Genomic DNA, 23,694 nt, shown 5'->3' with positions numbered 1-23,694 from the left:
CATCAACGCGGGGAAGACCAAGGAGATGGTGGTGGACTTCCGCAGACGCCACTCTGCTGCCCCCTCACCAGTGAACATCCAGGGATGGACATTGAGAGAGTGGACTCATACAAGGACCTGAACCACAAACTGGACTGGACTCGTAACACAGACGCACTGTACAGGAAGAGTCCGAGTCGGCTCTGGTCTCAGGTCTTTAGGACTGACAGGGCCACTCCTGAAGACCTTCTACGACTCTGTGGTGGCATCAGCCCTCCTGTCATTCAGTCCCACAAAATAAAGTTATAATGAAAAGGACAATATCTGAAAAATCTATCTCAAAATTCAAAGAAATAATAGAGCCAATATTCAGTGACATGTCATGTGATCCTGCTGAGAATAGTTTTAGTCCCAGTAGAAGTGATCAATTTGTCGACTTGACCATGAATTCTCTGAAGTCTGCTCTTGACGTTGTAGCGCCGTTAAAACAGAAGGTCATTAGGCCAAAGCGCGCCTCCCCATGGTACAACCAAGAACTGCGTTCACATAAACAAAGAGTTAGAAAGTTAGAGGGATTATTTCGTCGCTCTCACACAGAAGAATCCCTAAAAGCATGGAAAAGTTGCCTGCTGTCCTATAAGCAGGCACTGCGTAAGGCCCAAACCAGATATTATTCAAATCTAATAGAAGTCAACAAAAGTAACACTAAATTTCTTTTCAGCGCTGTAGCTAGGCTAACAAACTGTCACAGTGTAGTAGAGCCCTCAATCCCAGTTACACTCAGCTCTGATGATTTCCTCCTATTTTTTAACAATAAAATAAAAACAATCAGAGATAAATTAGATGAAATTACCCCCGCTATTAGCCCTGAACTAGCCCAAGCTGTAAATCTAACGTCCCATATAAATCCACCTGTAAACTTAGAAAGGTTCACAGCTGTTGATCAAGCAGAGATAACTGTCCTCTAAAAGCTCAACTTGTGTCCTAGACCCCATTCCAAGCAGACTCCTCAAAGACATTCTCCCCCTAATTATAGACCCTATTCTTAATATAATAAATACTTCACCCGAAAGTGGCTATGTTCCACAGTCCTTCAAACATGCAGTCATTAAACCTCTTCTGAAAAAGCCTAATCTAGATCCCGACCTATTGGTAAACTACAGACCTATTTCAAATCTTCCCTTCGTCTCTAAAATCCTTGAAAAAGTTGTAGTAAAACAGCTTTGTCGCCACCTGCAGGACAATAACTTATTTGAAGTTTTCCAGTCAGGGTTCAGAGCCCACCACAGCACTGAAACTGCACTAGTTAAAGTCACAAATGATTTGTTATTAGCCACTGACGATGGACTGGTCTCAATCCTGGTTCTGTTGGACCTGAGCGCAGCGTTTGACACAATTGACCACAACATTCTACTGCAGAGGTTAGAATGTGATGTAGGTGTTGGAGGAACAGCCCTCAGCTGGTTTAAATCCTATTTATCTGATAGGTACCAATTTGTTAATGTAAACCAGAGCTCCTCACCTTGCTCTAAAGTAATTTACGGGGTGCCACAGGGTTCGGTACTCGGTCCAATTCTGTTTACTCTTTATATGCTGCCATTAGGCAACATTATCAGAAAGCATGACATTAACTTCCACTGCTATGCAGATGACACTCAGCTGTATTTATCAATGAAACCTGATCAGAGCGATCAAGTAGACAGACTTAGTACTTGTGTGAAGGAGATAAAAACCTGGATGACACTAAACTACCTGCTTCTTAACCCTGAAAAAACCGAGGTCATTGTGCTTGGCCCTAAGCATCTACGAGACAATCTATCTGAGCAGATAGTCACACTGGACAATGTCAGTGTAGCCTCCAGTTCTACTGTAAGAAACCTTGGAGTCTTATTTGACCAGGAGCTCTCATTTAAAGCTCATATAAATCAAGCTTGTAAAACAGCCTATTTCCATTTGCGCAACATAGCCAAAATCAGAAGAATCCTGCCTAAAAGTGATGCCGAAAAACTTATCCATGCGTTTGTAACGACTAGATTAGACTACTGTAACTCCCTGCTTGCAGCGTGTCCTAAAAGCTCCATAAAAAGCTTTCAACTGGTTCAAAATGCAGCAGCAAGATTACTAACAGGAACAAAAAGAAGAGAGCACATTACGCCAGTGCTGAAGTCTCTTCACTGGCTCCCCGTGCAGTTTAGAATCAAATTTAAAATTCTACTCTTGACCTACAAAGCCATAAATGACATGGCCCCATCCTACCTCAAAGATGCTATAGAACCATATCATCCAAACAGAGCTCTTCGCTCTCAGAATGCTGGCCTTCTGGTGGTGCCAAGAGTCTCTAAAAGTACTGTAGGAGGTAGAGCGTTTAGCCACCAAGCTCCTGTGTTATGGAATCAGCTCCCGACCCATGTTAAATACGCTGACACAGTCTCTTCATTTAAGTCCAGGCTTAAAACGTTCCTCTTCGAAATCGCTTATGGTCAGACTAGTTAGGAACAGAAACATAAACCCACAACTTTAGCTACGCTGCCCTAGGAGTAACTATGCTGGGGGAAGTATGACAGCTTGAGCACTATCCTCTTCTTCTGACTACTTATGCTATCAAACAATATTTATTTTTTAATTCCACTTGCAAACTGTTCACGCCTTCTTTTTCTTTCTCTCACTCCTGAGGACCTGTGGACCCAGATGCCCCTCCCCTGGTGAAGTGGTCCCTGCCCTGTGTGGACGGTCCCTCATCTGCCTGAAGAGTGGGTCCAGTTCGCCTCCGACGGTCCCTCATCTGCCTGAGGAGTGGGTCCAGTTCGCCTCAGTCGGTCCCTCATCTGCCTGAAGAGTGGGTCCAGCTCAATTCAGACGGTCCCTCATCTGCCTGAAGAGTGGGTCCAGTTCGCTTCAGTCGGTCCCTCATCTGCCTGAAGAGTGGGTCCAGCTCCAGTCTCCCTCGTGTTCGTCTGTGAGAGTCGGATCTCTCCTTCACTGGAACTCCTCCAGGTTTCTACGCTTTTTTCCCAAAGAGGTTTTTTTGTAGTTTTTCCTGGCCGAGAAGTCTAAGAGTCTAAGAGAGTCTAAGGACAGAGGACCATGGGACATCGTCCCTCGCCACCACAGACATTGTCTGACTCCCTCCACAGACATTGTTGATTCATTTCTCCCTGTGGCCCTCAGAGGCAACTGTTGTTGTGATTTTGGGCCTTACAAAAATAAAAAATGATTTGATTGATTTGATGTACGGTGTGGCCTGCTGGAGCAGCAGCATCACAGAGAGGGAGAGGAGGAAGCTGGACAAAGTCATCAAGAAGTCCAGCTCCGTTCTAGGCTGCGCTCTGGACTCGGTGCAGGAGGTGGGGGACAGAAAGGTCCTTGCTAAATTCACATCTATGCTGGACCATGAGTGTCAACCCCTGCAGGACACTCTGTCCGCTCTGGAGAGCAGCTGCAGTGACAGACTGATCCACACTCGCTGTGTGAAGGAAAGGTTTCGCAGGTCTTTCCTTCCTGCTGCTGTCAGATTGTATAACAAACACTGCTAGCCCTGAACATGTGCAATACTGACTAACCATGTGCAATACCGTCATATTCATGTGCAATTACTGTCATACTCACACGCAATTAATGTAAATTAATTATTTAATTAATTAATCAAAAATCTGTTGTGCATACAACTGATGTAAATACGAGTGTTTACTTTACCATTATTATTAGTATTATTTGTCTTATGCCAGCTATTTTTTAATTATTTTCTTCCCTCCATTCCCTACTAAGATATGAGAGGACCTGTTTACAGGAGTTTTTGTTAATAAGAGTTTTTGTTTTTGTATATAAGAGTTCATCTATTAGGAGTGTTTTTTAAACTTCCTATAATATCTGTCCTTTCCTCCTGTATCTATCTGCGTTGTAACACCAAAACTTCCCCATGTGTGGACAATAAAGGCTATCTTATCTTATCTTATCTTGACTACCGTACTCCAGTATTGAAGGAGATCCGGTCCACATTTTCCAGTCCAAGAACCCTGCACTTCACTGGCTCTAAGCAGCAAGCAATGGCCGGGCCGAAATACCTCCACATTGAAGTGAAGCAGTTGCGATGATCACAGTCACAGACACGGCGGAGACAAGGTAGGAGGATTTGTGTCACACAGCATGATCCATGATGACATCACAGCCATGGTTTCCCCAGAGTCCTAGCAAAGTGTTACAGTAGATCAGTAGTAGTACATCTACAAACTGTAGATACAGTAAAGTTACAGTATCTACAGTTTGTTTTACTTAAGGATGGTCCTGCACTACAGGATTTCCCCCCATAACATGATGTAATTAAGTCCTTAGGACGGAATTTTATGTCTTTGGCAGGCCACAGTTGGGATTTAAAAAAACTGAAATTCCCATCCATGGAAGACAAAGATTTAAGTACAAATTGATGGTCCAAGAAATTACTCTTTTACTTAAAGTCTTTTACTAATCAAGAAAGTATTCTGGTCACTGGAGTGTCGAGTAACCTTGGCTGGTGTTTTCATTGTTCCCACATGAAGTTTCTTTCTGTTTTGTTTGCCAGCCACATAGAACCGTCAAGCCGTGTATTTATTCGCGAGTAGCCCAAAACTTTGGACTAGTTCCTTGGTTGCTTGTATGACATATGAAGCCTGCGTAAATTCAGCCTGGAAGACCTAACTCCATCCATCTACGTCAAGGCCACCATGGAAGGACCCCTCTCCCCAGCGCTATCATCGCACTCAAGCGGGCGCCATGGGCTCTCCCAGGTTTCTGCGCTTATCCCAAAGAGGTTATGCAGTTTTTCCTGGCCAAAGAAGGAGGGTGAAAGGTCAGGGGGCGTCTGTACCATGGCCCTCGCACCTGCTCCTCATCCCCAATCAACGCTCCCAGTGACTCCTCCCCGCTCCCAATCAGCACCAGGCGGTGGCATTTAAGCCCTCAAGTAGATGGCTCGGCCGCTCAAACCGTACTGCGACCCACCGCCTCCCCTGCTCCTCCTCTGCATTCCCCTCATCCTCTACCTCCTCTTCACATCTACCACCACCAGTCTCCAGGCTCCGGGGGGAGACGTCTAATACAAATAGATCATGGAGTGCCCATGATTGCAACGTCTTCCGCCGGGGTCTGAGCGCCAAATAACTCACAAATAAAACTTGCTAAACAGTCCATTCTCGTGGTCTCTTTGTCTCTCCAGGGTGAAATGGTTTGATGCATGGTTTTGAGCAAATGCCTATCTGGGATGACAGATGAGATCCCTCCAATTTATAGTGATGACCCATATTACATTTTGGCCAAAAATAATTACAAAAATGCAGCAGATTACAATATGCACCTTTGCAAAAAACAAACAATATCAAGTTTGGGTGATGTGTGTTTTTAACAACAGCTCTGAATAAAAAGGTGGTAGAGTGGTGATTAATGATTTATTAATACAAAAAACAACAAAACAAAGACATTCAGAACAAGACAAAGAGAGCAACAAGACATCAATTCCCAGTGGGGCACACACATCGCCAACATCTCCTTTAACTAGCACAAATTCTCATTCTTGGAGATATTTCTCAGAATTAGCAGTGGAGCTTTGCGAAATCTTCCCGGAAGTCCACTCCCTTTGAACAGCACAATTTCAATTTCAAAGTTGTATTATATCAGCAAATGTAGCCCTAAAAGGAAAAAGAAAATAGATGAAGAATGAGTCATCATTAAGTTAAGACAAAAGGGTGGATTGACATTTTGGGAAAAATATATTTATGAAAGGTAATGAATCCCTTTCCCCTGTCAAAATCATACAAAAATAATACATTGTTTAACAGAGACTACTCATTATCCCTGCCATTGATCTTTGGTTGACCACATTAAAAAAGGCTTTTTAATGTGTTTTATAGCCATTTTCAATTTTCTCTTCAGGTCTCTTTAAACCCGTCCATGAAGGATTTAAAAGCACGCAGAACAGAGACTGCTACAAAGTTCCTAATGGAGCTTAATGGTTTTTCACCATTTGCAATTTTTGGTTTACTTTTTTATTTATTTTTATTTACAACTTTTTTTGTCCAAAGTTGGAACAAAATCAACAAATGGACATCAGAGCTCTAAGGAATTGAATTATGGCAGCATCTGATCAGCTTTGCAAAAGGCTCTTTATATCGCAGTACACCCTTGCTTGTGTCATTTAGCATTGTCAAGCTCAAAAGATGTGTTAACCCTGCGACGAGTTGGCCACTGTCCAGGATGTACCCCGCCTAAGGCTCGAAGTCACTGGGATAGGCTCCAGTCACCCGCGACCCCAAAAGGGAACAAGCGGTAGAAAATGGATGGATGGAAGCTCAAAGATAGACACCGTGTGGGAAAATAATGTTGATACAGGCCATTGAAGGAGGTCAAAATGAAGGTTGTGTTTTTGAAATTGTTGTCACAAGACATTCAAGTTTGCAGGTTGTTTCAAGGAACTAGACTAAAATGGCACTTGCATTCACTACATTTGCATGCACAGAGAAGAGTGCTCTAAACAATCAAATTCAATTTGTCTTTGCCCCAAAACCTGTTAGACTCTTGTTCCAGCCTAAACAGGTCAAAGAACTGATTAGATGTGAGCGAGGGCTGAGAGATGTTCAGGGAAGTAACTCAAAAACTCTGTAGCTATAATTGCTAATAAAGCACCAATCATACATAAAACTAGATTTTGGCCAACATACATGAGCAACATCTCATTTAGAATTTCATTTTTGGACATGAAGAACTACATTGCTCTCAAGTTATTTACTCTCCGCAGCACAAAAGTACATACAGTTTTTCTATGCACGCCGCCTACCAGTGGGACCTGTAACACCTTCACAAGGAGGCATCCAGAAGGTTCCGGAACCACCTCAGCTAGCTCCACTCCTTGTGGAGGAACAGCAACTCTACTCTGAGCTCCTCCCATTGGACTGAGCGCCTCACTCTCTCTCTGAGGCAGTGGTTCCCAAAGTGTCGGTTGTGAAGCATTAGATGGGGGTCACAAGATTATGTTTGAATGATGACACTGTATTTCATCTATTTTTGTATTGAAAAAACTATGCCTTGGTGAAACTGGGTCACCACAATACCACAATAAACTTAAAAAAAAAAAAAAAAGAATCAAAGGAACCTAATTTTAAAATATTTATAAAAAAATATTTTAAATTATTAGAAACATCTATTTAATTTTACTGTGGGGGTCCCGAGTCCTACCAACCAGAGGAAACTCATTCCCCACTGATTAAACTAGTAAATCAAATAATAGCAAATATCTGCAGGGCTGCAAGGAAGAAGACTCCACTACGGCAAGAAGAAGGTTTTTTCAGCACAGAGCAGTGGGAGTTTGTCAACAACAAGCAAAGTTTCATTTAGCGTGTGAGGAGCTCAAGAAAAGACGACTTCGATATGATTTTACTTTCCCAGGGCCCTTTGTTGGTGACATACAAAAAACATGTACTCAAAACACCAGCAGAAGCAGAAACGCTCTAAAGAAAATACAAAGCACAGAGGAATGAGGAAGAACAGTAGGGGGCAAGCATGGGATAATATGCCACATGAGAAATGTTTTGTTTTCTATAATAATAAAACCGTTTTGATCATGCTTAAGATAGACGCTTTGTTGCTTTGTAACATTTATGTTTTAGGCCTTTCTTTTGTGTTCTTTGTTTGTTAAACTTCAAAATGCTGTGTGTTTTATTACAATCCAATTCTAAGAAATTATTCTTCTCAGACCTGCAGCGCAGCAGACCGCAAATGCACCGCAAGAACCCCAGTTCAAAAGACAACTGGCGCATTACTACCGTGTAGTATATGTGTAAATATATCATGTTACCACGTGGGCACATGCAGTTTATTGACAGGTGCGGCAGGTATATTTACAATTTATTTTTTTCTATGTAAATTTCATGTGCGCTGCTTTTATTCAGGAGCATTGTATGGTCCTAATATACGGTACAATAAAATCTTAATTGTAATGCCATTGGCTAACATATATTGACTACACATTGATTGATTTTATTACAGGTGTGCTTCAGATCATTAAAATATGTATCCTTTGATTGGTCTGATAGTATTGTTTGTTCTCTTACATTTGAGTAAGAACACTATGAAGAAGTTTCAAACTGATAAGCAGTAGTCTAAGTAGTGACTCCCAGACTTCTTTTTCCCCAGACACTTCCTCCAACTCCTCCGGGGGGATCCCGAGGTGTTCCCAAACCAGCCGAGAGACATAGTCCCTCCAGTGTGTCCTGGGTCTTCCCCTGGGCCTCTTCCTGGTGGGACATGCCCGGAACACCTCCCAAGGGAGGCATCCGGAACAGATGCCTGAGCCACCTCAGCTGGCTCCTCTCGACGTGGCGGAGCAGCGGCTCTACTCTGAGCTCCACCTATGTGGCCGAACTCCTCACCCTATCTCTACGGGAGCGCCCAGCCACCCAGCGGAGGAAACTCATTTGACCGCTTGTATCCGCGATCCTGTCCTTTCGGTCATTACCCAAAGCTCATGACCATAGGTGAGGGTAGGAACGTAGACCGACCGGTAAATCGAGAGCTTTGCCTTTCGACTCAGCTCCCTCTTTACCACAACAGTCCGATGCAGCGACTGCATCACTGCAGCCGCTGCACCGATCCGCCTGTCAATCTCACGCTCCATCCTTCCCTCACTCGTGAACAAGACCCCGAGATACTTGAGCTCCTCCACTTGAGGCAAGGACTCCCCACCCACCTGGAGAGGGAAAGCCACCTTTTTCCGTTTGAGAACCATGGCCTCCGGAGCGAACAGCTCCTGCTCCGGTCATACAGGGACCGGATAGCCCTGAGCAAAGGGCCCCGGACTCCGTGCTCCCGGAGCACCCCCCAATGGACGCCCCAAGGGACACGGTTGAAAGCCTTCTCCAGATCCACAAAGCACATGTGGACTGATTGGGTAAACTCCCATGAACCCTCAAGCACCCGGGTATAGAGCTGGTCCAGTGTTCCACGACCCGGACGAAAGCCACTCTGCTCCTCCTGAATCCGAGGTTCGACTATCGGTCGGATTCTCCTCTCCAGTACCCTGGAATAGACCTTACCCGGGAGGCTGAGGAGTGTGATCCCTCTGTAGTTGGAACACACCCTCCGGTCCCCCTTCTTAAACAGAGGGACCACAACCCTGGTCTGCCAGTACAGAGGCACTGTCCCCGACCGCCACGCGATGTTGCAGAGACATGTCAGCCAAGCCAGTCTTATAACATTCAGAGACTTTAGGTACTCAGGGCGGATCTCATCCACCCCTGGAGCCCTGCCACTGAGGAGTTTGCGAACAACCTCAGTGACTTCAGCTTGGGTGATGGACGAGCCAGCCTTTGAGTCCCCGGTCTCTTGCTTCCTCTTCGGAAGACGTGGCGGTGGGATTAAGGAGATCCTCAAAGTATTCCTTCCACTGTCCTACGACATCCGCAGTCGTAAACGGTTTTGGTGAAGCACTGCTTCCCCCTCCTGAGGCGCCAGACGGTTTGCCAGAATTTCTTTGGGGCCGACTGATAGTCCTCCTCCATGGTCTCCTCAAACTCCTCCCAGGCCCGGGTTTTTGCCTCTGCAACAGCACGAGCTGCGGCCCGCTTGGCCTGCTGATACCTGTCAATGAACTCAGGAGACCTACAAGCCAGAGTGGCCTGATAGGCCTCCTTCTTCAGTCTGACGGCATCCCTTACTTCCGGTGTCCACCACCGGGTTCGGGGGTTGCCGCCACGACAGGCACCGGAGACCATGCGACCACATCTCTGAGCAGCCGCATCAACAATGGAGGCGGAGAACATGGTCCACTCCGACTCAATGTTCCCAGCCTCCCCCGGGATATGGGAGAAGCTCTCCCGGAGGTGTGAGTTGAAGACCCTACTGACAGAGGGCTCCGCAAGACGTTCCCAACAGACCCTCAAAATGCGCTTGGGTCTGCCAAGTCTGTCCGGCTTTCTCCTCCACCAGGGGATCCAACTCACCACCAGGTGGTGATCAGTTGACAGCTATGCCCCTCTCTTCACCCGAGTGTCCAAGACACGCGGCCGGAGGTCAGATGACACGACAACAAAGTCGATCATTGACCTCCGGCCTAGGGTGTCCTGGTGCCATATGCACTGATGGACACCCTTGTGCTTGAACATGGTGTTCGTTATGGACAAACCGTGGCTAGCACAGAAGTCCAATAACTAAACACCGCTCAGATCGGGGAAGCCGTTCTTCCCGATCACCCCTCTCCAGGTGTCACTGTCATTGCCCACGTGGGCGTTGAAGTCCCCCAGTAGAACCACGGAGTTCCCGGTCGGTGCACTGTCCAGTACCCCTCCCAAGGACTCCAAGAAAGCCGGGTACTCTGCACTGCTGTTCGGCCCGTAGGCCGACACAACAGTGAGAGACCTGTCCCCCACCCGAAGGTGAAGGGACGCGACCCTCTCGTCCACCGGGGTGAACTCCAACACGTGGTGGCTGAGCTGAGGGGCTATAAGCCCCTCAGCCCGCCGCCTTTCCCCGCGGGCAACACCAGAGAAGTGGAGCGTCCAGCCCCTCTCGAGGAGATGGGTTCCAGAGCCCAAACTGTGCGTGGAGGTGAGGCCGACTATATCTAGTCGATACCGATCAACCTCCTGCACAAGCTCAGGCCCTTTCCCCCCCAGCGAGGTGACGTTCCATGTCCCCAGAGTTAGTCTCTGTGTCCGTAGATCTGGTCGTCGAGGCCCCTGCCGTCGACTGCGGCCCAGATCTCTCTGCACCGGCCCCTTATGGGTGCGAGTGGGTGCGGGTGGTGGGCCCACGGGAGGGCGGCCCCACGTCGCTTTTTTGGGCTGTGCCCGGCCGGGCCCCGTGGGGAAAGACCCGGCCACCAGGCCCTCGCAGTCGAGCACCCATCCAAAGCCTGGCTCCAGGATGGGGCACCGGTGACGCCGATCCGGGCGACGTAACTGGCCCTGTTCTTGAACTCATCATAAAGGGCTTGTGAACTGATCTTTGTCTGACCCGTCACCTAGGACCTGTTTGCCTAGGGAGACCCCCGACAACATAGCTCCTGGGATCATTCAAGCCCCGAATATATCCTTTGATTGGTCTGATAGTGGCAATTGTTTTAAGGGATCATCTCAAAATGGGTTGAAGCTGAAAATACGTAATATTTTTCGTTTTGTTGCTTTGAAGCTAAAAAACTCTCTCAGCAACGAGCATTAGGCCAACATTAGGCGGCAAGACGTGGCGCAGCAAATGATCAAGAGATTTCGCTCTAGTAACGTGCCTACGCACTGCCCGGAAGAAGGCCCAACACAAACCCCGCATGAGGTTTCGGCCAATCACAGAAGACGTGAGACGAAAGCACGTGTACTGCTTCTGTCATTCTGACATCATGTCTAACTCTAAGGTCTAAACGCAGGCAATTGACAATTACAGGTTTGACAACTACACAAGGAATCATTAGTTTCTCACTCTCTCATCCTCTTGAGACTATCTAAATGTGGTCATCTCACAATTTCGGTTGAATGGGATGTAGGGCCCGTGGAAGTAGGGCCCGTGGACCATGTGGATTGAGTTAACAAACATGCGCAACAGGTGACATTATTTGGAGAGTTCATAACTTCTGCTGATAAACATACCAAAGGATGTTCAGGGATGTTCACTAGAGGTGAGCAGGGTCTATCAAGCTACTATCGTTTTATCAATGCGTAAAATTTTATGTGATGCCAGACATTTTTTGTTTAGTCTTTTGAGGGGGGGTCCAGAGAGAGACGAAAAAAATTTCGTCTTTTAAGTTTCAACCTATTTTGAGAAGATCCCTAACAACAAACAAACAAAAATGTTACTGAGCTCTACATAAACACATTTGATAAATAATCACTGAATATAAAGCAAGTTCATTTAATCAAGTAATTTGGAGCAGTTCCAGTTGAATAATGTGCACATTAGTCTGTCTGGCCTTAAACAACACTAATCGAGCAAAGCTTATTTATTACATTAGTCTGCTTTTATCAAATTATGCTGAAGAAATTGCTGACACTCAAAAAATAAACATCCAGGATTACAATTCAGAATAACTTGCGATATGTTACTGTGAGTTTTCCCGAGCTCTAGCTATAACTTCTCCTCTGGAACATATTTCAATCCTGGTAACTTATGCTATATGAGATATCTGCACTTTTTGATAACAAACTTCTGCAGCGCGGCGACGGTTTAATATGAGTCTTCCATCTTTCCCTGTAGAACTGTGAAAAGACATATCACAACGCCGCAATAAAGTCGCTGGCTGCCGTCTCGGGACCATCAATCACGGTAATAGAATGAGTAAATGTAAATGTGCTGCTCCATTTCCTCTTACTGTAGCAGCAAGTTGTGGTTACCGGAGGGAGGGGAGTATATTCGGCTGAAAATAGAATCGCCCTGGTGGTCCTATCCATGTATGCTAAGGTAAGATGGTGTCAAGAGAATCAATAGCACATAAATTGGAACTTGGGCCACACTTTTTTAGCACCTGCTCAAGTGCAGGTACTTTATATTCAGACCAGGAACCTTTGGGATACAAGTACATGTACAACTCTGACTGTATGTTATATATGTGTATTGATCCACAAGAGAAATAATTTAGACACAGTAGATACAAAAATATAATTTGAGTTGGTAAATAGAAAGTACAATCCTGAATAACTGTGGTAATAATATTTTTTTGTAAATTTTATTGTTGTAGCTTTTTGTGCATCATGTTTGTATGTGCAAGTTCTCTCATATTTTGTTAAATATTTAAATGTTGTACACCTTACAGATGTTAGTTGTTGAATTCAAACCATGTATACACGTATCTGATAAAACAAATATATTTTTTCTTCGATTGGACCTGTCATCCACACGATTATGTCTTTTAAAACCGTGCTTTTGGAAAACTCCGACCAAAGTGAAGATTTTTGTAAACTCCGGTTTTGTGTTTGAGTGTGGACATGGAAGTTAGGGTTAGATTCTTTGAGCCGTGTGTTACTTTTGTTTGCACTAGTGCTTTTTGGAGTGCTTTGGCTTTATTGCACCAAATAACTCATCACACACGGAGAGATTGGGTCAAACTTTTAGGCAAACTCTACCAACTATTGGTCTGGCATGTTTATTATCACGCACAAGAAGTATGTGTGGATTGACAGACATATATTTAAAACGATTATGTGTGTACGCAATATTTTTCTAAAACGAAGGGCAGCAGATATACATCTATAAAAATACCCACCTCTGCGTGTACATGGCACTGTCGCCGTGTGAACGTGAGCTTGGGTGGACAGGTCTTGGTACTGTTATGTACTATAAAACATCACTGCCACTGCAACAGCAGCACATCATGAGCAAGGAAAATTACAAAAGGACAACAATGACTTTATTACCGTACTCACCTCTCATGAAGCTATAAAGTTAAACAACAGCGTTCTCATTATGGGCGGGACAAGCCTGAATTTTCATGAGACAAGATTTTGATGCAATTTATTGGTTCAATTCAAAATTCAACCACATATATTTGCTTGATGTTTTTGTTTTACGGTATGCATTTTTACTCTGCTGATCAGAGGTGTGGATTTGCCAGTCATGACTTGATAAAATGGGCAAAGACTTAGCACTCGACTTGGACTTGAATCCCAATGACTCGGGACTTGTCTTGGAGACCCATGGCAGTGACCTTTTTCAAAGCTCAAGGCAATAGCACTAAAATCGAAAAATCTGTCTTTTCTTTGTTTGCTTGTCTTTTACCATATGGGGCACAAATAGGACCAAAAGAAGATAAATTCCAAGGGCAAACAGGCAAGCCTTTGGCCGCTTAACAGGATTTTACCCAAAGAAAAATATGCAAAAGCTGGAAAAATATATATAAATAGACATGAGCCTACTGACTGCCAAAAGATATATTTCATTTCATTGGAAGAAAGGTCATGGAACTGCTAGCCCCTTGGATGGAACAGATGTTATCTGCCCTGCCATTGGACAAGATACCATACGTACTGAAGGGCAAACAGAACTATTGGAGGCCTCTTATGTTTATAGGTTAAAGAATTCGTTTTTTGTTTCTTTTTAAATTAGCCCTGTCTTGTGTGTATTGTGAGTCATGTTTGTTCTATTATTTCAAAGATGAAATTCAAAATCATAATAATAATAATCATCATACTTATCATTAACAAAAATAAACTAATGATTAAAAATCGTTAACATTGACTTAAACTAATTCTCGTAAAGGCTTATTAAACATGCCTTTGAGATTAGTTTAGTTTTGTCAATGAGTAATAAACTTGAATAGATGCTTTGAATATATGCCTTATTATAAAGTGTAACCAAAAGTTATATTAAAAAACGTTGGAGATAAAAGATCCTTCCTGACATTGAGGTTGCAAACGTCATGTAGTGATGGTGTGCTCCTGAATCCCACTGCTCAGGCGCATGCTCTCTGTATATATGAGCTGATGTTTACACGTCTTGTAGAAGGCAATTAAATTCTTGCCCGGGGCTGGGCTGCATGGGATAAAAGAGCATAGCCTGACACCTTCTGAATACATTCATTTTGAGCTTATCTTATTCACCTGTGGATGCCATGACGCTGATCGGGAGCTGAAGGCATCGCGCGCAAACATAAAGGACTCACTTCAATGTCTTTAATAAAAGTCGACAACAGGAAGTCACTCCCCCATGGCACAAGATACTACAGGCATCGGATACTGAGACACGCACTGCCTAATTGAACACACAATACAATCATTTTAGCTCCAAGATATGTTGTTCTCACGCACAATATTTTCTGTGAGTTTTGAGAAGCAGCTGTGTGACTTTTTCTCATTCATGTGGAGATCCACTTCAATAAAGGAGTGCTCCAGACAATGCCAGACATTTTGTATTCACACATTCATCACTCCAGCTCAGGAATGTTCCGTGACGAAGATAGACAACAGTCGAATTTTGAGTTTTGTTTATAGAATTAGGCCAACTGGTTTTACTTTGGATTACAACACTACGGTATACACACACACACACACACACACACTCACACTCACACTCAAACATATACATACATATTAACTAAATTAACTAACATGCACACGTACACACACACACGCACACACACACATACTCGCATATACATCAGTGGCATGCTGTCAGGGCAATCAAGGCAAGCAATGATTGACCAATAAAATCTTAAATTTCCTTGTGCCACAACTATATTTAATTTGTTCTAAAATATATCCAAATATAGCCTGTTTTCCCCACACTTCTACTGCTGAAGCTTGGCTGGAAGTTACGGTGTATTTAGTGGCCTCTACAGGCCGCTGGGCAGTACTGCGCAGGAAGCTTGGTTCTGCTTTTCCCACAGCTATGCAGTCTGTGACCATGTTCAGAGCGGACAGCAGATTCATTTAGAGGTCTGCACATGCGTTCTGAGGACAACACAACCTCAAACCACCTGAATAAACCTGTGTGGCAGGTTATGCCTATCTGGGGATGTGCAGAGGAGAAGCGAAGAAGCACTGCCAAATTTCAACTAACTGACTTAAAAACTAGGTGTGTAACTAAGGCTCTATTCACGTTTTTATCTATATTGATGACCACCCCGAGTCTGCTTGCCCGTAGACATATATACATACATGCACGCACTCAGGCATGCACACACACACACACACACACACACATACGTCTGATCTGAGCCATGAAATTTCACTGCTTTAGGCCACACTGACGCGACACTGTGCATCAGACCCCAAATGAATTTAAATAGATTGTGAGATGGTCCGATTAGCACGAGTCTGCTGCCGCGCTGTTAACTTGGATGTGACATTTTTGGAGATATTCTTTTTATCATCTTGTCATAGATTTCTGATCGTTGCGCGTCATGCTTTTCAGCCAGCATTCATATTCATATTCATAGAGCTGTCGAGTCATTTGTTGCCTTCCACTTAAGCCTATGTTATTTCAGCGGTGCTTCATGCATGGAGGAGCTCGTCATCCACAAAATGAGTTTTTGAAGTGAATTGGGTTTAGTTTAGTTTATTTTAGTGTAGTAGGATCCCCATTTGCTCCTGATGAACCAGTTGCTATTTTTCCAGGGGTTGTGAGGGAAGAAGAGCACTTTCTCTTTCTTGGAAGGAAAAGTCTAGTTAATTGATAAATCAGGTACTGTTTGTTTTTATTATACACAATTTTCCATTTTACACTTCGTCAATTTCCAGATTATTATTTGTAAATTAGACTGAAGCTTGGAAAACACAACAGGGATTTTGAGTTTTAACTGATTTTTGTACGTGAGACAAAGAGCACATACCACAGATATTACAATTTTATAAAACGTCTAATTAATAAGCCTTTATTTGTCCCACAATGGGGAAATTCCAGTGTTTCAACACAAAGTAGGTGCAGAAGTAAATAATAATACAAAACAACAGATAACAGATAAAAAAAACACTCTTATAGAAACGCTCTTATAAAACTCTAATACAACTTATTAAAAAAAAAACTCTTAAACTTGTAATAAAAAATAATAGTAACAATAGTAACACTCTTATTTACAGCTGTTATATGGACAGATAATATAGCACCAAGATGATTGACATTATGTCAAAGTATTGCGCATGAATATGACAGTATTGCACATGATTATGAAGCTGAATGACACTTGTTCAGGGTTAACAGTGTTTGTTGTAGAGTCTGACAGCAGCAGGAAGGAAAGACCTGCGAAACCTCTCCTTAATACAGCGAGGGTGGATCAGTCTGTTACTGAAGCTGCTCTCCAGAGTGGACAGAGTGTCCTGCAGGGGGTGGGACTCATGGTCCAGCATAGACGTGAGTTTAGCCAGGACCCTTCTGTCCCCCACCTCCTGCAACGAGTCCAGAGCACAGCCCAGGACGGAGATGGACTTCTTGATGACTTTGTCCAGCTTCTTCCTCTCCCTCTCTGTGATGCTGCTGCTCCAGCAGGCCACACCGTACAGGAGGGCTGATACCACCACAGAGTCATAGAAGGTCTTCAGGAGTGGCCCTGTCACTCCAAAAGACCTGAGTCTCCTCAGGAGGTAGAGCCGACTCTGGCTCTTCCTGTACAGTGTGTCTGTGTTATGAGTCCAGTCCAGTTTGTGGTTCAGATGAACACCCAGGTACTTGTATGAGTCCACCACCATCTCCTTGGTCTTCCCCGCGTTGATGAGGAGGTGGTTCCGCTGACACCAGTCCACAAAGTCCTGCACCAGTCCTCTGTACTCCGCAACATCATCGTCCGTGATGGGTCCGATGAGTCCGATGAGTCGTCAGAGAACTTCTGCAGGACACAGCTGTCCGTGTCATGTCTGAGGTCTGCAGTGTAGAGGGTGAAGAGAAAGTGCGCGAGGACAGTGCCCTGGGGCGCCCCCACACTGCAGGTCCGAGTGTCAGACACACAGTCCCGGGCTCTCACAAACTGGAGTCGGTCTGTGAGGTAGTCCAGGATCCACTCTGCCAGGTCATACTCCACACCAGCCGTCTCCAGCCGGTATGCAAACTGCCACGGGTCCATGGCTGAGCTCACAGTGGAGCTCCAGTGTCTCCAGTGGGACGTGAGAGCCACCGGCCTGAAGCTGTTGAGGTCTTTGGCGCGCAGTGTCTTGGGAACTGGTACCACTGGTATCTTGTTCTTCTTCTCATGTTATGGCATGGACAGTTATTCTGCAAATATGACAAACATCACACAACAAAGTACAACGATAACAAAAGTTAAATGTATAGTTACAGATTCTGCAAGACAGAACAATCTAATAAAACAACATCATGCCACCAAGTGAATGGCCCAATAAAATAATACATCTAAAATTTACCAGAATACTGATGTCTTCTCTACCTAACGGCAATTACCGTAAGATGATTCAACTGATTCAAATGATTATGTCAATGATTGTGCAAAAGATAATAATGATGATAACAATATTAATACTGAATACATAAAAGTAGAACCATTGATTTTATTATCTTCTAGTGGGTGCAGTCTATGTATGCATATTATTTGCTTATGTTGCTTATAATGATAGAACTAGTTAGTTAGAACTAGCCTATACAATTTCAGTAATTAGTTAGAATGTAGAAAATCAGGCCTTTGTGTTCCACATTTGGTTTATCAAAAATACTCACACACTTGAGAAATGCCTAAGAGCTCACCAGAATGCAGGAAATGTTGTCTAACATTTTCCTGGAGGGGGACCCCCAGCTCCCCCTTTGAATGTTTTATAAATCAGAAGTAGTAAAAAATATGTTTATCGATATGGCTGAGCTCCATATCAAATCACTACTTAGCAATGTCCCTGCCTTGAAGTAGAAGTTTCCAAGTATTTGGCTATTGATGGCATTATCCCAGTGCAAGTGTATCCAAATTACAAAGGCGGAAGTGGGTTTCAGTATTACCCCTGAGAGCAGGGCCGGCCCAGCCTATAAGCGAACTAAGCAGCCGCGTAGGGCCCCGAGGCGTTGATAGGGCTCCCAATCTGGCAACCCGTCTTATGCGAAGTGCAAGCGCAGCGTGCGCATGGATGTATGATATATGAGCGTGCGCCACTAGTGCCATAGTAGCGCGGCAGCGCACACAGCGGTAACATATACCACACAAATCGCATTTTTTTTGTAATGACAATCTGGCAACCAAGTCACCAAACCTGCGCTGATTGGTCAACTTCATTGTGCGCGAGGAGATCGAGAGCAAAACATAAACACAACATAACGTGGTCATCATGTCCAGAAGCCGAAAAACGAAAGAAACGACTTGACTGTTTCAAAGTACATGAGTCATGTTAGTTGCTCAGCCTGGAGGCGATACGAGAGCTCTTAGCGAGCACCGCGCACAATATTTCTGAATGAAGGATATTAAGCTTAACATTTACGCCCGGTAGTGTTATCTGCAGGTGAGGCCGGTGAGGTGGCGTCTCATTCACTAATAGGCGCTCGTCCGGACTAGAACCTCTGACATGAGACTTTGGAGTGAACAGTGTGCGGCCCTGTGCAGCCTCAGTTAGAGATGAGCGGGTTTTAAGAAATTGTTTCAATTTAACTAGAGTTTGCGTCTCCTCTCTCTTTCTCTCCCCCCCCTCTCTCTCTCTCTCTCCAAACACATGCAGCCCGTACATCACCATGTGTGAGATCAATTGTGACTCGTGATGTCTGTTTTACGTTTATGTTTATGCAAGGTCCATCAGCCAATCGCATCGCAGCATTGTTTCATGCAGAGGAAAGTCAGAGTCTAGTGTGTGATGTTCTGATCAGAACAAACGTTAACATTCTAATCAACTTTTAATAGAGCAATAAAACTTTTCAATTTATTTAAAAAGCACCATTAGACTGTTATAAATTATAATAAATTCATAGTGAAAAATAACCAGACATATTATAATTAGGTCTGTTATATAATAATATTATATATTTTTATATAAAAGTGGCAAAGTTGCAGAAACGCAGTCGCTTCACTATCGCTAGGTTTGATCTTCATTTCTCGTTCTGTTCGTTCTCTGGGAATTAACATTTTTGCACTGTGTAGCTTTATGAGTGTTATCAAGCAATGCTTATGCCATTTGTTTAATTTAATACAACTTGTTTTGTCACTTTGGCAAGAAGGAACAATTGGGAGCAGTAAAAGATAAATTAGTAAGAACGTTAGTTATCAATGTTAATTAGTATTAACAAATACACTGTGGCCATCCGGTGGTTTTCTGTTTCAGGTACATTTATTTTGTTATGAAAACAATTTGACCATAATTATTTTCATAGCCAATATTGTATTGAGTAATTAAGTACACTAATGTATTAATAACTGGCTTTAGTCATTTTAGTCATCTGGCACAGTTTCATCACATCATCATTTTATAGCATTACAACCTCAACATCTTACTCTTACTTTAGCCGGCTGGACCACATTAAAATGCACCAGAATACACGAAAAAGGTCTGAAAAAAAAAATCTCAGGGGGAGGGCCCCCAGACCCCCCTGTTCATTCAATTAAACTGCTAATGTGGCTGTAGACCCTTAACGCCCACAAATACGCTTAAAAACATATCTGGGTGGTGTGTTATTTGTACAGGGAGTACGAATGATGTCAGCAGAATACCAAGATGCATTGTGGGATTTAAGTTATCAATATTTGAGCTTGTGTGGTGCTGAGAATATACCTAGATGGCAAACGGACGCCCTGGCGTTTTGGTGCGCTTTGTTTGCGTTGAAGAAAGTTCCCATATGTGAATTGTTCACTGACAATGGCAATAGAATTGATTCTGATGACGTGGTGAGGGGCCCCCAAAAATATTTTTGCATAGGGCCCCCTGAAGGCTTGGGCCGGCCCTGCCTGAGAGGTTTATTGGTTTCGCAGGGGGGTTTGTAAGTGCCCGCGGTCGACCATACACTTGCGTGTGCTGTAGGAGAACAAAATAGGCCTATAGATTTAGGATTGCTATTATCTGCATTGATTTTTTAGTTATTAAATGTCTATAAAAAGCCATATAAACAAATTTTAGGTGGTCTGGATATTTGAAAGTTCTTTAATTTCATAAATAAAAATAAATAAATGCACTTACATTTTGTCAACCACAAACTGCCAGTAAGCATTAATATTGATTTAATACCGTCCGCTCACTCTAGTTTAACTTCCCATGGAAGTTCCCATGGATCTCCGTGTTGTGTTTGCAGAAGCGGCATCAGCATCAGCTTGTGAAAGCATGTTAGAGCCACGGAGACACAAAACATGGATCAGCTCAATGGGAGTCACGGACTGGATGAAGCATGCAGACAGGAATTCTATGAAAACATTCCATATGTGTATGACCCACTGAGGGTCAAGTGACATGGATCATTCTTTAAGACATACCTGAGGTGGCTGATGAGGCTAAAAAGGCACCTGCGTGCCTTGTGCTCATTGATTTTGATTCCACAGCAAGCAGGTTGACATGGTATGAGACAAGTTTTGAAGACAGTATTATTTGCCACTTACTACAAGTAAGAGGGATAAGGACTTGCCTCTCGGGGTGTCTGTGTTCTGTATGACTGCCTTATTTGTTTAATCATGTTTGCCAGGCTTGTGTGGAGTTCATGCGTAATAGGCACTATGAGGCACTGGTGAAGCCGCTGTCCTTTGTGCTCTCAGCTGACTTTCTGAGGAGCAGGACTGCAGGGTTTGGCTCTTTAGGGCTTACACTTCACCAGTGTAATCATAACAACACACATAGTTTGAGTGGCGCGGCGCTTCCATGTTTGTCTCTCACAAGATTTTGAACTATGTCACAACATTGTGAAGTGTGTGGAGGGCAAAAAGTATGTTTTGTGTCCTGAGATAAGTCAGAATTTTTTTCCTCTTGCATGAACTGCTTCATTTTGCCCAAACCATGCCTGGAGGCACGTTATTGTGTGTTTAGAGAGACTCCCTCTGTATGAAATCCCTGGCACACATGAAAAGGAGGAGATGATTGAGATTGATGTGTTGGGATTCTCAGACAGTGAACTGCCTTCCAGCCAGGAGGAGGCAGCATCTGTACGTGAGGAAGGGGAGCAAGTCAGTGCAGTGCTTCAGTTTACGCCCTTAGGGTGGAGTCTGAGGCTGCACCAGCCCCTTCACGCTTTGATAGTGACTGTATGATCTGGAGCTGGAGAGAACACGTGGTATAGCCGGAACAGTAGCGAGCACAGAGAGACGCAATGCAAACAAAATTACATTTTAATAGACGGACTCCATGAAATTCCTAATGATAAATGGCCTGATTACAACAAATATTTCAAAGACATCTTTTAAAACTTGACTCTTAAAAATATGATCATAGACAAAGTCCACAGAATTGGGGAGTTAAAGAGGCAATTCCACCTTGCCAAGACCCGTCATTGTGAGGTTCCTTAGCCAAAAAGGTAAGCAACAGGATATGGACACAGCTGAATATTTATAATGGACACACTAATTTTTTTATGAAGACTACCCAGAATTTGTGAGTTAAAAAACTTAAAGAACAAATGCCATTTATGAGAGCAGCCAGAGAGAGAGGCAACATAGCCTCACTTCGTATCCATCCAACCAAGCAAAAAATTGAAGCAATTTAAAAACAAAATCAAATAAAATCTTTGGGGTTGAAGCTATCACCTTTACCCTGTGAGAAGTGAGACGAGAATGAAAAAGTGAGACGAGAATGAAAAAGTGAGACGAGAATGAAAAAGTGAGACGAGAATGAAAAAGAAAAGTAATGGCAAACATAACTGGATTAAAATAGGGTTACTATGAACCGTTTCCAACAGAGAATACATGACAGCCAAACCAGCAATATATTGAGCTCGTTATGTAAAGGTATTAGGAAAACTGACAATTTATTTGTGGGGGATGTCCTAAAGAGGGGCATGTAGCAACCAATAGCGCAATAACGGACAATAATGAAACATTGGCCAATAGCGTAATAAATTTGGCAAGTTTTTTACCTCGGTAGACATAAAACCTATTCTATTCAAATAAAGCCTTCAAGTTGATTAAATACTAATAATCTTTAGAAATAAAATTGTAAATAGAGAATATAGATTTGATGAGTAGCAGTGAATACATACTTTGTAAACATGGAGTATTGTCTGTCTTTTCCAATTAAAACGATTAACTAAACATCAATTAGAATTCACTGGCCTGGAGCCTATTTTGCCCTTTGACTGTTTGGAAAAGTTTTTTGTTTGGTAATGTGTAGTGGGGGTAGCTCTCTGCCTTCTTGGCAGTGTCAGGGCTATTATTCACTGTGGTGTTGTTTTGAAAGCGTTACCCACTGATCCCTCTGAAAGGTTATCTTCTTAAGCCGTAATCATTATTCTTTTATGAGCACTACCTGGGGTCATCACGGAAAGCTCTCGCAGATGAGAAGAAGCCAGAAGAGTAAAAAGCTGTTAATCATACAGAAAATGGACTATCGTGGTAGTGTGAAATGAGTATTTACAGGTCAAACACACAGAAAGTAAGAGTAAAGTGGATAAAGATGGAAAAAAAACAACTAAATGTAACTAAATGAGTTACTGTTGGTACAACTATTATGTTGATTATACATTCTAAATACATCATCAACCAAATAGACTTTGAAACATGGTGATTTCTGGCAGCAGGAAAGAAGGTAAAAAAAAGAACAGATGACTCAAACTAATCAACTATCAAGGAATGGGAACAAATTAGACAAATGGAAAAAATTACACTTAAACTTATTTGTCAGACTTTGGACTAAATGAGACATATACGTTGGGCTATTTATGCCGTGAACCTTTTGGGATGTCTTGTGGCACTATCGGAGTAAAATTCCGGCAGATGGGAGATTTTTTCAACATTACTTATATATATATTACTTGATGTATAAACCGGACAAAATAATTCTGGTTTCCGTGATTTTATGAATGACTATACGAGTCGCCATACCAGTCTGACTCTTCTGCAATTTTGGGATATAGCGTTTTAAATGGTGCCCCGTTTATATTGTGTTAAATAACTCTCCCATATCACTTAATTAGATATTTCTCTTTTTAGACACTACAACTTCTACACATGATTGGGATGAAAGGGACAATACCACCAATTTTTGTATCGATACCATACCAAACATTTCAATCGATACCAATACCGGAAGTGTACATAAATATATGATATATTCAGTGCACATGAACCCGAGACCTTCAGACATAATTATTTACAAATATAACTAACAATGCAAATGCCAAAACGACCCCATAGAGTCTCTTGGCTCCTGCATTCACCTGCGGAGGTGCACT

This window comes from Eucyclogobius newberryi, unplaced genomic scaffold (genome assembly GCF_026437365.1).
Source record: "Eucyclogobius newberryi isolate DKJ021-1_F unplaced genomic scaffold, fEucNew1.0.hap1 SCAF_20, whole genome shotgun sequence".
Classification (NCBI taxonomy): domain Eukaryota; kingdom Metazoa; phylum Chordata; class Actinopteri; order Gobiiformes; family Gobiidae; genus Eucyclogobius; species Eucyclogobius newberryi.
This window is presented reverse-complemented; position numbering follows the sequence as displayed.